This window comes from Rhamphochromis sp. 'chilingali' (genome assembly GCF_963969265.1).
Source record: "Rhamphochromis sp. 'chilingali' genome assembly, chromosome: 12".
Lineage (NCBI taxonomy): Eukaryota > Metazoa > Chordata > Actinopteri > Cichliformes > Cichlidae > Rhamphochromis > Rhamphochromis sp. 'chilingali'.
The window spans coordinates 31,940,368-31,954,377 of record NC_137939.1 but is presented as its reverse complement, the minus strand read 5'-3'; the positions used below and the strand labels follow the sequence as shown (position 1 = coordinate 31,954,377).

The 14,010-nt window shown below is 41.7% G+C and overlaps 1 protein-coding gene across 1 annotated transcript in view; it reads right to left on the bottom strand.

Moving 5' to 3' along the window:
* Nucleotides 1–14,010, bottom strand: part of src (v-src avian sarcoma (Schmidt-Ruppin A-2) viral oncogene homolog) — a 29,304-nt gene that overhangs the window by 14,225 nt on the left and 1,069 nt on the right. The gene's annotated exons all lie outside the window — the stretch shown is intronic.

The following is a 14,010-nucleotide window of genomic DNA, read 5'->3' as shown; positions in this document are numbered from 1 at the left end:
AAAGGTGTGTCGTTCATTCACCGCACAAGTCTTTGTCATGGTACTAGTCCATTTCACCAACAACACAGCCTGTCGTGCTCTGGCCCTTTAAAAAAAAGCCTTTTCATCTTTTGGGAAGGATCAAACAGTCACGAACATCAAAATTGAACAAGCTAGCTTAAGATCTTCTGTATGTGAGTTTAATGAGGGTTTTCCCAGTATGAAACTGAAGAAAACTCCAAGTAATACTGAGTCAGATCGTGAAACTATGGTTCTGTGAAGAAGCATGTAAGGGCTTGTATCTTGCCATGACAACTGCAGTAGACCCCTCATATCTGTCTCAGGAGACTTGTTCCTGTCGGCCTGGCATCTAATACATGATTGGACAAGTTATGACAGTCGCCCTTATTGGAAAGAGCTGTGTTTCATATAGCCCGCCCAGGTTAAAGGTCACATTTAAGTTATTGCTGTGAATGTATTATTAGTAACATGTTCTTTCTCTCTATTCAACTTTGATGATGAATATTGAGGCCAAACAATATGGGATTCGCTGCAGAGCTTTCAACAGTTTTACTGGCATCACAGACATGCTTTTATTTACTCTTTATGCATTAACGGCCATGTAATTTCATTATCACGCCTGAGGTAAATAAGCTGAAAAAAACATGAACTGATGTGTAACCAAAGCTTAAAATTAATCACTTCATTAAGGACATTGTGGATGATACATGCAAACTACTGTATGTCAAGAGTAATTTAATTTCTTGTTTTAATCGCTCTGTAAACCTTCGGGCCTGAAAAATTAATTTGTAAGCGCCAAGAACAGTTCCTTTTGTGGCCTCCCGAGACTGGCTCCAAATGTGTCAGTTGTTACAGACTTCCATGTTAAGATGGTAGTGCAGAAATAAACATGCTTACAGCCTGGAACAAAGACACACTGTTGATACTGGAATTCTCTCCCATTTGATTGGAGTTACCACAAAAAAAGAGAGATGTTAGTTGAGGATGTTTTCCTGTTGGTGGTCCCATTAAGGACAATTCTCAAATTCTAAAAGGTCACACAGGTCAGTTGCTTGGGAGAAATATGTTTTCCTCGACAGGTTGGCAAGTACCGTATTTTCGGCACTATACAGGGAGTGCAGAATTATTAGGCAAGTTGTATTTTTGAGGAATAGATTTTTTATTGAACAACAACCATGTTCTCAATGAACCCAAAAAACTCATTAATATCAAAGCTGAATGTTTTTGGAAGTAGTTTTTAGTTTGTTTTTAGTTTTAGCTATTTTAGGGGGATATCTGTGTGTGCAGGTGACTATTACTGTGCATAATTATTAGGCAACTTAACAAAAAACAAATATATACCCATTTCAATTATTTATTTTTACCAGTGAAACCAATATAACATCTCCACATTCACAAATATACATTTCTGACATTCAAAAACAAAACAAAAACAAATCAGCGACCAATATAGCCACCTTTCTTTGCAAGGACACTCAAAAGCCTGCCATCCATGGATTCTGTCAGTGTTTTGATCTGTTCACCATCAACATTGCGTGCAGCAGCAACCACAGCCTCCCAGACACTGTTCAGAGAGGTGTACTGTTTTCCCTCCTTGTAAATCTCACATTTGATGATGGACCACAGGTTCTCAATGGGGTTCAAATCAGGTGAACAAGGAGGCCATGTCATTAGTTTTTCTTCTTTTATACCCTTTCTTGCCAGCCACGCTGTGGAGTACTTGGACGCGTGTGATGGAGCATTGTCCTGCATGAAAATCATGTTGTTCTTGAAGGATGCAGACTTCTTCCTGTACCACTGCTTGAAGAAGGTGTCTTCCAGAAACTGGCAGTAGGACTGGGAGTTGAGCTTGACTCCATCCTCAACCCGAAAAGGCCCCACAAGCTCATCTTTGATGATACCAGCCCAAACCAGTACTCCACCTCCACCTTGCTGGCGTCTGAGTCGGACTGGAGCTCTCTGCCCTTTACCAATCCAGCCACGGGCCCATCCATCTGGCCCATCAAGACTCACTCTCATTTCATCAGTCCATAAAACCTTAGAAAAATCAGTCTTGAGATATTTCTTGGCCCAGTCTTGACGTTTCAGCTTGTGTGTCTTGTTCAGTGGTGGTCGTCTTTCAGCCTTTCTTACCTTGGCCATGTCTCTGAGTATTGCACACCTTGTGCTTTTGGGCACTCCAGTGATGTTGCAGCTCTGAAATATGGCCAAACTGGTGGCAAGTGGCATCTTGGCAGCTGCACGCTTGACTTTTCTCAGTTCATGGGCAGTTATTTTGCGCCTTGGTTTTTCCACACGCTTCTTGCGACCCTGTTGACTATTTTGAATGAAACGCTTGATTGTTCGATGATCACGCTTCAGAAGCTTTGCAATTTTGAGACTGCTGCATCCCTCTGCAAGATATCTCACTATTTTTGACTTTTCTGAGCCTGTCAAGTCCTTCTTTTGACCCATTTTGCCAAAGGAAAGGAAGTTGCCTAATAATTATGCACACCTGATATAGGGTGTTGATGTCATTAGACCACACCCCTCCTCATTACAGAGATGCACATCACCTAATATGCTTAATTGGTAGTAGGCTTTCGAGCCTATACAGCTTGGAGTAAGACAACATGCATGGAGAGGATGATGTGGACAAAATACTCATTTGCCTGATAATTCTGCACTCCCTGTAAGGCGCATTTAAAATCCTTTCATTATCTCAGAAATCGATAGTGCGCCTTATAATCTCGTGCGCCTTATGTATGAATTCTGGTTGTGCTTACTGACCTCGAAACGGTGCTCAAAAATCTGTCAAAAAATGTTTTAGTACGACTTTGCTAAGCTACGAAGCCGCACGACTTGATCGATTGCCGGAGCATTACGGCTACTGTCGTCAGGAGCCTCGCAGAGTATTCTGGGTCCAAAACTCCGTCCCTCCAAGTTGAAAAACTATCTAAATTCTTTCATCTGTAATAAAATGATCAGTGTTGCTGCTTTTCCGGGTGTAACAATTAAGTTTAACATCCAGGCATAGTGACATGAAAACAGAATTTATTAAATTTAACAGAGTTAGAAGTTAGCAGGAATTTAGCTTGCTAGTTTCCACCTAAAAATGATATAGCATGTTCTGAAAGAGGGATTTCTGAATAAATTAAAACGTACAGTTCTGTTGTCACTTCCAACGTAAACGAAGACAGAAAACTAAACAGCAGTGACGTTTGTAGGGTTACTGAAATTGGGCTAGCTGGTATATAAAGATGTGCTACATGATCGCTAGCGACACAGCTATGTTAGCATAACATAAACAGTGAGGCTGGAGGATGAATGCTAATGCTTGTTTCGCTTAATGCGCCTTATAATCCGGTGCGCCTTATGGTCAGAAAAATACAGTAGCTGCGGAAAGTTGCTTCTTGGTATTCGGTGAAACTGGTAGAGATGAAAAGGTTCACCTTCAAAGTAAAAGTTGATGCCCTCAGGGGTTGGTGCGTTGGTGGTTCTTGGTGTCCGGGGCTGGGCGCTCAGGTATGTACCAGCTCACTCCCGGTGACTACTTGGCGGGGCCTGGTGCCTGTTGCTCGGTCAGGCCTCTTCCGGGGCAAAGGGGGCCCTCGGGCCTCCGGCCTCTGGGCCCCCTCTGTGTCCTTTTGCAGTTTGTGTCACACCATCGAGTGAAAGTTTCATTATCACCCCATTGGCTCCAAATAGCAAGATGGTCCCCCCCAGGCTGATGTTTGCTAACATTGTAGTGATGCTGATAAAGAGTGATGATAGTGAGTTCCCTCTGTATTTACACCCTGAGACCTTTATCAGTTAAAATGTATATTTAAACTACAGATCAAAAAACAAGATTTATGCTGAGTTGTTACAATCCTGAATGCAGGCACAATGCTGGAAAATGGGACATATGATATAAGAGAGGCATAGTGACATTTATTATCTGTAGGCCTCCAATAAAAGTCCACTGAGTGAACAACAGCTGCCAGACTGCAGGCAGGAAGATAACATCATGTTGTTATTGCATTTGCATAAACAGACACCACCCGTTAAAGTGGGGTTTTGTGCGTGAGTGGTCTGATCACATGAATTGAAGTGGATGTGTGACCAGGCTGTACTCAGTTAAAATCAGAACTGTGCTAACAAGCTCACACTTGACCAGCTGCAACATCGTTCCAAAGGGGTTTTCTATTTGATCGCGCTACAGTGGAAAAACATCCCTGCACGCTGAAGAGGCTGCTGATAAAGTCAAGGTTTCTTGCTTTTAAAGAATATGGCTCATTTGAATGGAGAGTGAACAGAAGTACAGGGGTTAGGAAGCATGTGTGCACGCAAAGAGAATATGCCTGTGTGAGCGAAAGCATGTGATCCTAATGTCAGCCTGCCTGGTGTATTCCTTCATCTTAATGCTCTCTATGTAATTACTATGGAGGGAAAAGTAGGGAGGCTTTGGCTTCTGCGTCACCAGTCGCCAACTCTAGCATAATCCAAGCCTGCTTGTTCTCTCCAGATTATCAACATCTATTCCCTAATCGTATTCATCAAATGCAGTGAGGACATTCCATCTGGGGCCTACAAACAGCACGAGTGCTGCAATGACAAGACAGGATAAACCGGTCAAACCACTACTTCGGCTGCGGCTGCCGCTATTCCTCCAAGCTCTCGTATCCTGTCCCAACAAATCCATCTGCTGTGGGAAAAATACTAAAAACCTGAACTCAGAGCAGAGAGAACAGTTTACACTCAGCATATACAGGTGAGCTGCTTCCTGGTGCTGAACAAACACTGGGTGTAGCTTCATGTCACCTTGTTTCCCCTCTCTTTAAACAAACACGAATAGAGGAAATGGCATATTGGACATGTTTGCACAGCAGTACTACCCCTGCACAGGTTTGTATCTGCGTTTGCCCAGGCTTCACATTTCGTTATTCATTAGGCTGATTATTACTGAGCTAAAATAGAGTGACATAGCAAAGAATACGTCACGAAGCCCCTGGCATTTCACCTCTTTTGTAAAGTACATCCATCCTTTATCAAACTGTGAACCACTCAAAGCCAGAAAGCTTCACCATGTTTGGATATCTGAAGGTAAACACCACCCTCCCCATATCAGGACTTTGCTGAGTCCTGGATAAAGTGTGTACCAAACCCCCCCCAACCCACCCACCCACGCTGTGCTCCTGCCACGGACAGACACAAGGATGGGGAGGTGATGAAGTCAATATTTACTGCTCCACATACACACACAAACGTTGCCATGGAGGCAATTCCAAGCATTCCTCAAACCAACAAACTGCACAGATGTAGGATAGCTACGCGCAGGCACTTTCTAGGCCAAAACACTCAGAGAGTGCAGCGTGCCTATCTGACAGAGAGAAAGGTAAGATTAGCAGAGGCTCCATCTCGCCAAATTACGTGGGATGTGTCACTTCCTGAAAGCATTATAAAAGGAGAAAGAGAGAGATGAGTGTGAAAGAAAAAGTGGCTCAGAGAAAGATGGTGAGATCACCTGGAGAAATTATTCCCATTGTCGTGTTTTCAGTTATAGCACAGGGCGATTTCCACAAGAAAAAAACAGAAAAACACCCTGTTTACCCATATTCCCTGCCTCTTAGGAGCATGCAGTGCTCTGGCTTCTATAATAGGATCAGAGGCTGTGAGCTCTTATCCCTTTCACTGTGTGAAAATGTATGTGTATGTGTGTGTGTGTATTTCTCTGCAGTGGGTTTTTATTTGTTGTTGTTGCTTTTTTCTTTGTTATCAAAGCAACCTGCAGATCACCTTTTGCTGCCAAACACCACAGCCAACCTGGCCTTGACATCTCTGGGCTCATGGAGTCGAGCAGCTGGCCACTCTGTCTTAAACCCCGTGCTTACAGAGGAATTTTTGTCCACTTCCAAACAACAAACACTGCTGGCAGCAACTGCAGGTTCAAGGATTTTTGTTTATCCCCTGCTCCTAATCTGAGTATGACATATATCAAATTATTTTGGGATTGAAACTCAAAAAGAAAATATCTGGGCCATTTTACATGAGCGATCTGTTGCCTTTTGCAAAGGTTGCAAAGTAACAAAGAGGGAGAGCTACTTACTAAGGATGTAGAAATATATTAAATGTTTCATATGCATACAAACTTAAATGTAAAAGCAACAACCTGTTTTCTAGGTAGATTACATGCAGCAGTATTTCATGGCTTAACTGTGACTTTGACAAATTCAAGTTGTAAAGTACTTTTCTTGAAAAACTATTTAGAAGACATTACTGTAGAGGACCTGGCAGGAGTAAATAGGGCAGTAGGATCGACCCAGTGAAGAAGGTAAGTCTCTTCAATTATACTGAACTATTCCTCCAATAGAACCAGTAAGATAAGTAAACTCTAAGGAGACTTTTTTTCACTTGTTTCCAGTTCCTTCTTTCCATCCTTCTGTTCACTCATGAAAAACCAGCTCCACCATTCATTCCCTACATTATGTCTTGAGCCCAACACTTCCTACTTCCACAGCTAGCACTGTCATTAAAATCAGAGACGTAGCCACGTCGCTCTTGGACATATTTCATATCGACGCTAAACTTCAAACCATTATGTGTTCACATTATAACCATTTTAGCACATAAACCCAGAGTAATTTCCTACCCTGCAGGATTTGGTCTGCTTTGGATATGTTCTAACTACTGGTTTAGGCTAAGGCAGAGCGCGCAGGAAGAGACATGAAAACACATGAAAACACATGACTAGCTATAAATTATCAGTGCATCTTCTCACTAGCGCACCACACAGTTAGGGACCTACATGTAGTATGTAGAAGTCAAATCAAGCTGTATCTGACATTTGTGTTCTTACTTACAGTATAACTCCATCAGGTAAGAGCTTACCTGTACCAAATCTGTGGAAGTCTATGTATTTCAATAATTATTCAGTAAATCATGCCCTCTTTCTACTCCAAGTTTCTTAAATATCTCTCTCAACAGAGTAACTTGAATGTAGCCTTCCTAGTGCAGAACTAGTAAAAAGAAGTATCACCTTTCTTGCACCTGATTTGCCTGAGACCTGTGACTAACCTCCCCAGTCTGGGTGTGACGGGGGCCCAGCTGAATCGAGACAGAGCGATGACATTACTGCAATTCCCTCTGCTTAGCTCATCATGTTTGTTGCAAAACAGCAAATATATTCCAGCACATTAACCCATAGTTAGCATTTCACAGTTTCAACATTTGCAGGTTTATGTTTATGAGGAGGAGATTTTAAGTGGAACATCGCAAGCAGCTGAACCTCAAAGACTGTTTTTGGCCGTTCTGTGTCACCGGTGATGAATACAGACGAGGATCAAAACGAAACAGCGGCGGCTCCTGAACAACTATGAGATCTGAGGCATTTGTGGCATGCACAGTACTGCGACTGCATTTAAGACCCCTGAGGGTGTTCACTTGTGTTGACGGTGTGAGAGGCAGAGCGCTGTTCCACTGTGGCATATTAAATGCCAAGAATAGACTGGTTTACTACTGTATTGTTGCAATATGAGGTACCTCCGCTGACAAACGTCCAGGTTGCGTGGCTTCTGGGACTTACTCCAACATCAGCTTCATATCGTGCAGCTCTCATCTAAATATGGTCATTATGCGAACTGAGATTGATGAGCTGCGGTCATGTGTTCAAACAAGAAATGGAGGAGAAAGAGGAAGGGAGGAGAAGAGAAAGATAATCCTCAAGGGCATTGAACCCCCCACCCCCACTTCCCATCCCCATCTTACTCCCTTACACTTGGTCTATCTCCCTTCTCCCACTCTATCCTCTATTCTTTCTCCAATCCCTCAAGAAATGGTGGAAATAAAGGATTTCATTTCCACTGATGTGTCAGGCACATGTCACGTGAGGTGGAAAAAACAATGTTTTTCTAAAACACTGCTGAACTGGTAGTGAGCTCAAAGCGGTTGAGGAACATATTTGACATGAGAAAACGGAGGGGTCCAAAGACAACAAAGACACTACAGATACAGGATCAGAAAGCCTTCTGCAGTATCACATAGGATGTGTTTTACTGCTTCAGAATATGTCGCCTACAGTTGACTCCACTGCTGTGATAGCAAACCTTAAATTCACCTCATCTCATCACATTTCAAAGAGGAGGTATTTGATCTTCTCAGTTTCCACAGAAACTCCCATGTGCCTCACGCTTCAGTAAGCTAAGGCTTTTTGAGGGCTTCTACCGTTTAACTTCTCATCTGCACAGCCAGGCACTAAGAAATCCCTGCAGCTCCTGATTCACCAGGAGGGAACATGCACCGTATATATGTACTGTTTTACACTGTTTAATGCAGGAAGAAGTGCGCTAGATGTGCATTTTACCATCTGAGGTTTGTTGCAGCAGAGTGACTGAGTTCAGTCATGGCTAAGGAATGCAGAGAGGAGGACAAGACGAGTTTGAACTGCTCTCCTGCTCACACAACCCAAATCAGGAATTTATTGGGAGCAGGTAGAGACACTGTCTCTTCCTAGATGTTCAAAAGCACAAGTTTCCCTCAGCCACGCATAACATCCACTCCAAAAGTTTCCCTCCACTGCCTCTCGGGGTAAGAAACGGCAGCTTCACGCAGGAATTTTTCACACAATTAAAGAACAGGAATGCAATTCAAGGTCGCAACACACACACGAAAAACACCCCCAGACTTCTTATTGTGTCAACAGAAATAAATGTATGCTAAGAATGCCACGCTGTAGCTGATAATCAGCTGATACGCCTCCATTATTAGGTTGTCTTCAGTGATAAAGCTGAATATTTCAAATAGATAGGGCTATAGCTAAAGTTATGCACTTCTGTGCACACCCAGCATAACTAAAGCATGCTCAGTCTACATTTCTATAGCTGCTTTGGCTTTGAATTCAAACTGAAACCAAGACACAAAGAGCCCAGTGTTGAGCACTGCTTCCTTGGAGATAGACAAATAAAAGTATCAGAGATGCAGAAGCATTAAAATATTCAAATGTACCCATGTCACATTTCATCATTAAAACATAACTGCTCCCTGCCATGACATTTCCATAACAGATTGGAGGACGAGGCCCCCAACACTGAAGTGATTTCCTCCAACTCTTTTAAACCAGCCTTTGTTCAGTAGGCCCTGATTTCAATATTCAAATGTTACTCTGTGGGGTGGTGAAGCAGAGACTGAGACACAGTTTGCGAGGCAATCAGTAAAGAGCACTGAGTTGATGGTGCAGTTGGAGGTTTCATAAGCTACAGATGGGTTGGGCCACTAAGCTGCCTCTGCTGAGGAAGAGGAAGATGTCTGACTCACCTAACAACAGACAGGAGTGAAACCAGAGGAAAGAGGCAGGAAAGACGAGGTGCAGCAATTCCTGCTATCTCTGTGACTATGACTGGAGTCATATTTTACATTAGAGATGAGTAAAAAGGAAAAAAAATGATGATGAAGTCATGTTTCATGATCCAAAACTGCCATAAACACAGTGGATTGTGAACATATTCTGAAATGTCAGTGGATGCAGAGATTTTAGTCCAAAGCAGGCGATGAGCCAAAAAGCCAAATTTAAAACTGAGAAATCACATCATTTGGGAAAATAATCCCTGAGTCATCAGTATTGTTTAGCAACCACACACTGATATATTTCAGTTTCGTTACCTGTTTTTACTTGCAACAAAGAAACAACATCTAAACTGCAACCAGTAATTATATGGTGAAATGATTTACCAATTATATCAGCTGGTTCTGTAAAACATAAAAAACAGATTTAGTCAAACCAAGACCCCAGGATATGACCCGGCATGGCCCGGTCGTTTCTGTCGCAACTGAGTCATTTGAGTAGTGACACAGCTGTCGTGAACACAGTAACACTTCATTCAAGCAAATTTCTCTTCATCCGGATTTTGCTTTTCATTGCCTGACACGACTCACTGAAAGGATCACAAATCATATTGAGTACCCTCATCCCTTAGTGCAGCTTTGCTCCACAAATTCCACGCATGCTCCTGTTATCTGGTTTTGGTGAGATTATAAGATTTGCCTGGTCCAGAGGTTGATTCTGACATGGTCTGTGCTCCCTGCCGGAACACGATCTGTGTAAAAACTCCCATGTCGACATATGTGGCGGTGATTCTCAGAGGATGGACAGCCTCACGTTTTGAGGGAGGGGAGAGCAGCGTGCGCTCTTCCCAGCATCTCATCAGCCTGACCGGGCTCGCACAGCTGCGCCTACACAAAGCTACACAGAGAGGCATCTTTTTAAATGCCAAAGACGCTTTTCCTGTCACAAGAAATGCGAACGGAGCGATGGGAATGAGGGTGTGAGAGTGATCGCTTTTCCACAGAGGCAACAGTGGGTGGATTGAGAGAAGATGCGTGGCCTGTGTCACCCTGGCTAATTCCCAGAGCACAGGGGCAGGAAGTGGCCAACGATCCTGGGAGGATACAAACCCTCCTCTGTTTGTCTGTATCAAACCACTATCAGATACTTCATTCAGACGGCCAGCAAGCACAGACCCCTCTGAGTGAAGCCTTGAAGGGATATGTCAGAGCACTTCAGTTCTTCATCTTTATTATTCAAGTGCTTTTACTGGGTGAACTGGACAGCTTTGTAACTTCATGTTTTATTGGTGTATACACGGTGACCCGCATTTCCTCTGCAGACACTAATTCAAGCAGTGACACCGTACGGAGTAGATGAAAAGTAGACTTACAGTAAAGGATTCAAAACTATGCCAATGGTACACAAAGCCCAAACAGAGAGAGACAGACAGCATGTGACAGGGTGGGAGTGATGTAAGACAGGGAGAACGAGAGAACAGGTGGCACTGGCATTCCCATGCTCAACCGTATGCCCTTGAATGTGGCTGGGCACTAATTAGCAACAAATCTGGGCTAGAGCAACAGAAGTTTAGTATCTGCAACATGAAAAATTCAAAGGCTTTTGTCAGCAGGAAGCCATCACAAATTTCATGCCCCCTTTTCACAGATACAGTCTTTCCCGCTTTCTCTCTTTTTGGAGTGCTTCGCGTATCTCGTTGGCAAACCGAAGAGGGGTTGACACTGGCATCAGACAAGTGTTTTGTTTGTTAAGTACTCAAAAGCCAAAGGGGAATAGTATGTTGTTTTAGCAAAGCGCAGCCACACTACTACTCCTATTACTACTGAAGCCCCAGATCATTTAGATTCTTTTTTCATCTCTGGTTCTCTGGACAGTTATGCTTCTTCTTTTTAATTAGTGCCTCACTGATTATACACTTTTTAGGCCTATGCCCACAAAAATGTTTAGAGGGTAAAAAATCTGGATTTCAAGAGATTCCGGCTTTCATTCATTCATTCTTTAGTTAAAACTACAGTGGTTAACGAATTTATGAAACCACTTTTCATTAAAAACAAGCAAACTATCAAAAACTTGTTTAAAGCTAAAAATTAGTTATTTATTAGGCAAGTCACCAACTGAATTCATGCTTTATAACCATTTTGAGCCGGCTGAAATTAATCAATCGCTCAACCACTATAACACATTTTCCTGTTCAGGAATGCAAGTAAACAACTGCAATATGGTATTTTTTTTTTCTTTAATTGAGAAAGCAGTTGAACATAACAGTAATATGGCTTTCTATGGTACTTTTGCTTTCACATTTTGAAACTTGTAATTGGAAAGAAAGAAGAAAAAATATATAGTAACAAAGAAAATTAAAATACAGTTTGGTATCTTAATATAAAAGAGGTGCTTTACTGTTTGTTTGTTTTTTGGTAAAACCTTAAAATTGAAAATTTATTTCATACAACAATAACTATATTATATTTTAGTATTACAAAATATCATTTAGATTAAAACGCTTTCCCTTGGACTAATAAATTTATTAAGCACTGTATGTAATTTATAGTCTTATTGGAAAGGGTAAATTATTCATTTATTAATTATTTATTATGTTTCTTGATAATTCGCTTTCTTTCCAAGTTCCTATCATGACCTGGATGACTGAGAACTTACACAGACATATTTAATAATTATGCTCTGTGGTCCCTGCTTGGCCACATGAGCATCTTTTTCTGCAATATGTTTTATAAAATGTTTTTAAGGCTTCAAAAATTGCACAACATAAAGATTTACACAATTCATATTATTATTATTATTATTATTACTGCTAATAACTCTCGATTGGTTTGCGATGACTGCGCTTTAGAAATAAAAATCAAGATTGTCCACTGGTAAAATGAGTTTGGTTGGTCCAATTCTGTTAGATAGATCAAAACAGTAAACAAAAATTTAAAAATCAGCACTAAAATATTCTCTGGCGACCCGCCTAATGAATAAGCCGATGTGTGGGAAGAACTGATATAAATGCCAATACTGACATCAGTTTATTTATAATATATAACAACTTTGTGCTTAAGCTCTGTGTGTGCAATTATGTTTTGATATTTAACATTAGAATTATATGGCTTTAATGTAGCTACACCAATAAATATACACAAAAGGCAAATCCTTTAAAAAATCTAATTACAATATGTCCTCAGAGCTCACTGCCAATTAATCCTCATCTGACCTAAAGGAAAGTGGGACATGAGCTAGATCAAATGATGAACTCAGCAAACTGCCAGCTAGAGTGAAAGCTGTTTACTGCCACTGCTCACTTTGCTTCAGTGCAGTTAAAGGCAGAGACAAATACACACATCACTAACAAAACGCTTAGCTGAAACTTCTGAGAAACAGTTTCTCTCTGCAGACCACCCCAAATCGCTTTCCTTCCTTCTCTATGAATAGGTGCACAAAGGCATTTTTGAAAGTGGAAGCAACTTGTCTTAAAGACGCTGATTCTCCCAGTCTGGATAGCTGCGGAAACAAGCAGTTCATTGATGCCAGGCGCAGTGCATCACCCTGACAGACAAACCACTCCAGTATAAGAGGGAACAAAGCGGCCAGTCCACATCCACGTTGCCAATTAGCAGGAATTTCAGCCTCAAGAGCCAGTTTCCACTAGTCTCATTGGAGTTGACATAAACATCTATGGCTTTCACTGAAGACATTCATGGGATTCCAAGGAGCATTAGGTCCCCTCTGCAGAGCCTGAAATCTGGCAGTTAGAAATCACAATGGACCATCTCGTACCACTTTGAGAAACACTTCTCACTCACTGGTTGCAGGAAGCATGCTAATAATAGTGAAAATGGCAACATCTGACCCGTATTTACATTAGCTGAAAACACTTATGAGGAGAGAAGATAGTGGTTAACAGAAATGATCAAGCATGCCCTGCTTCATCTCGAGCATCAGCTTGCGTGTTGCTGGATCAACTTATATTGAACACATGGGAAATAATATGTTCTTTCTGCCTGCTGCCAAGCATTTTAATGCTTTCAGGAAAAGACTAAACATTCACGCACATAGACACACACACACACAGACATGGGAGGAAAAAAAACACTAGAAAATCTGTAGAGGATTAGTCTAATGCACTACTGATAATCAAATGTAACAGCAATTTTATTATCATTAAACCTCCACGCATGTCACTGAAATATGTCTCCCGAGAAATGTTTGAGGTTTCAGAAAGGATTAGAGTGAGAGAAAGAAAATAAGCTGAATGTTTATATACAATATTGCGATCTTAGGCAGACCAAAAAGCTGTGACAACACACTGCAATAGTGGTACAGCAGGTTTAACTGTGTGTGTGTGGAGAGCACAAGGGCTGTGCCAGCTGTCATATCTCAACAGCCATGATAACACATATGCCGCACGGTGACGTCTTGCAGGAACTGAGAGACCAATATTTAAGTGTCTGCAAGAAAATCTCGTCTAGACACTAAATCGGTTTTAATTTTTGACACAAAGGCTAGGTTAGCAGATCCTAGCCATTGGCCGAGAGTCGGGACTGATGTGTACACTAAATGCAAGCCAATGACTAATCACAATGTTAAACATTATGGACTGAAACTACAACTTCTCAGGGGCATGGCTTTCAACGTTATGTTACAGATTGTACAATAACTTTGAAATATGCACACCTAGTTTTTCAGTTATTAGCTACTACACCACAACAGAGTCA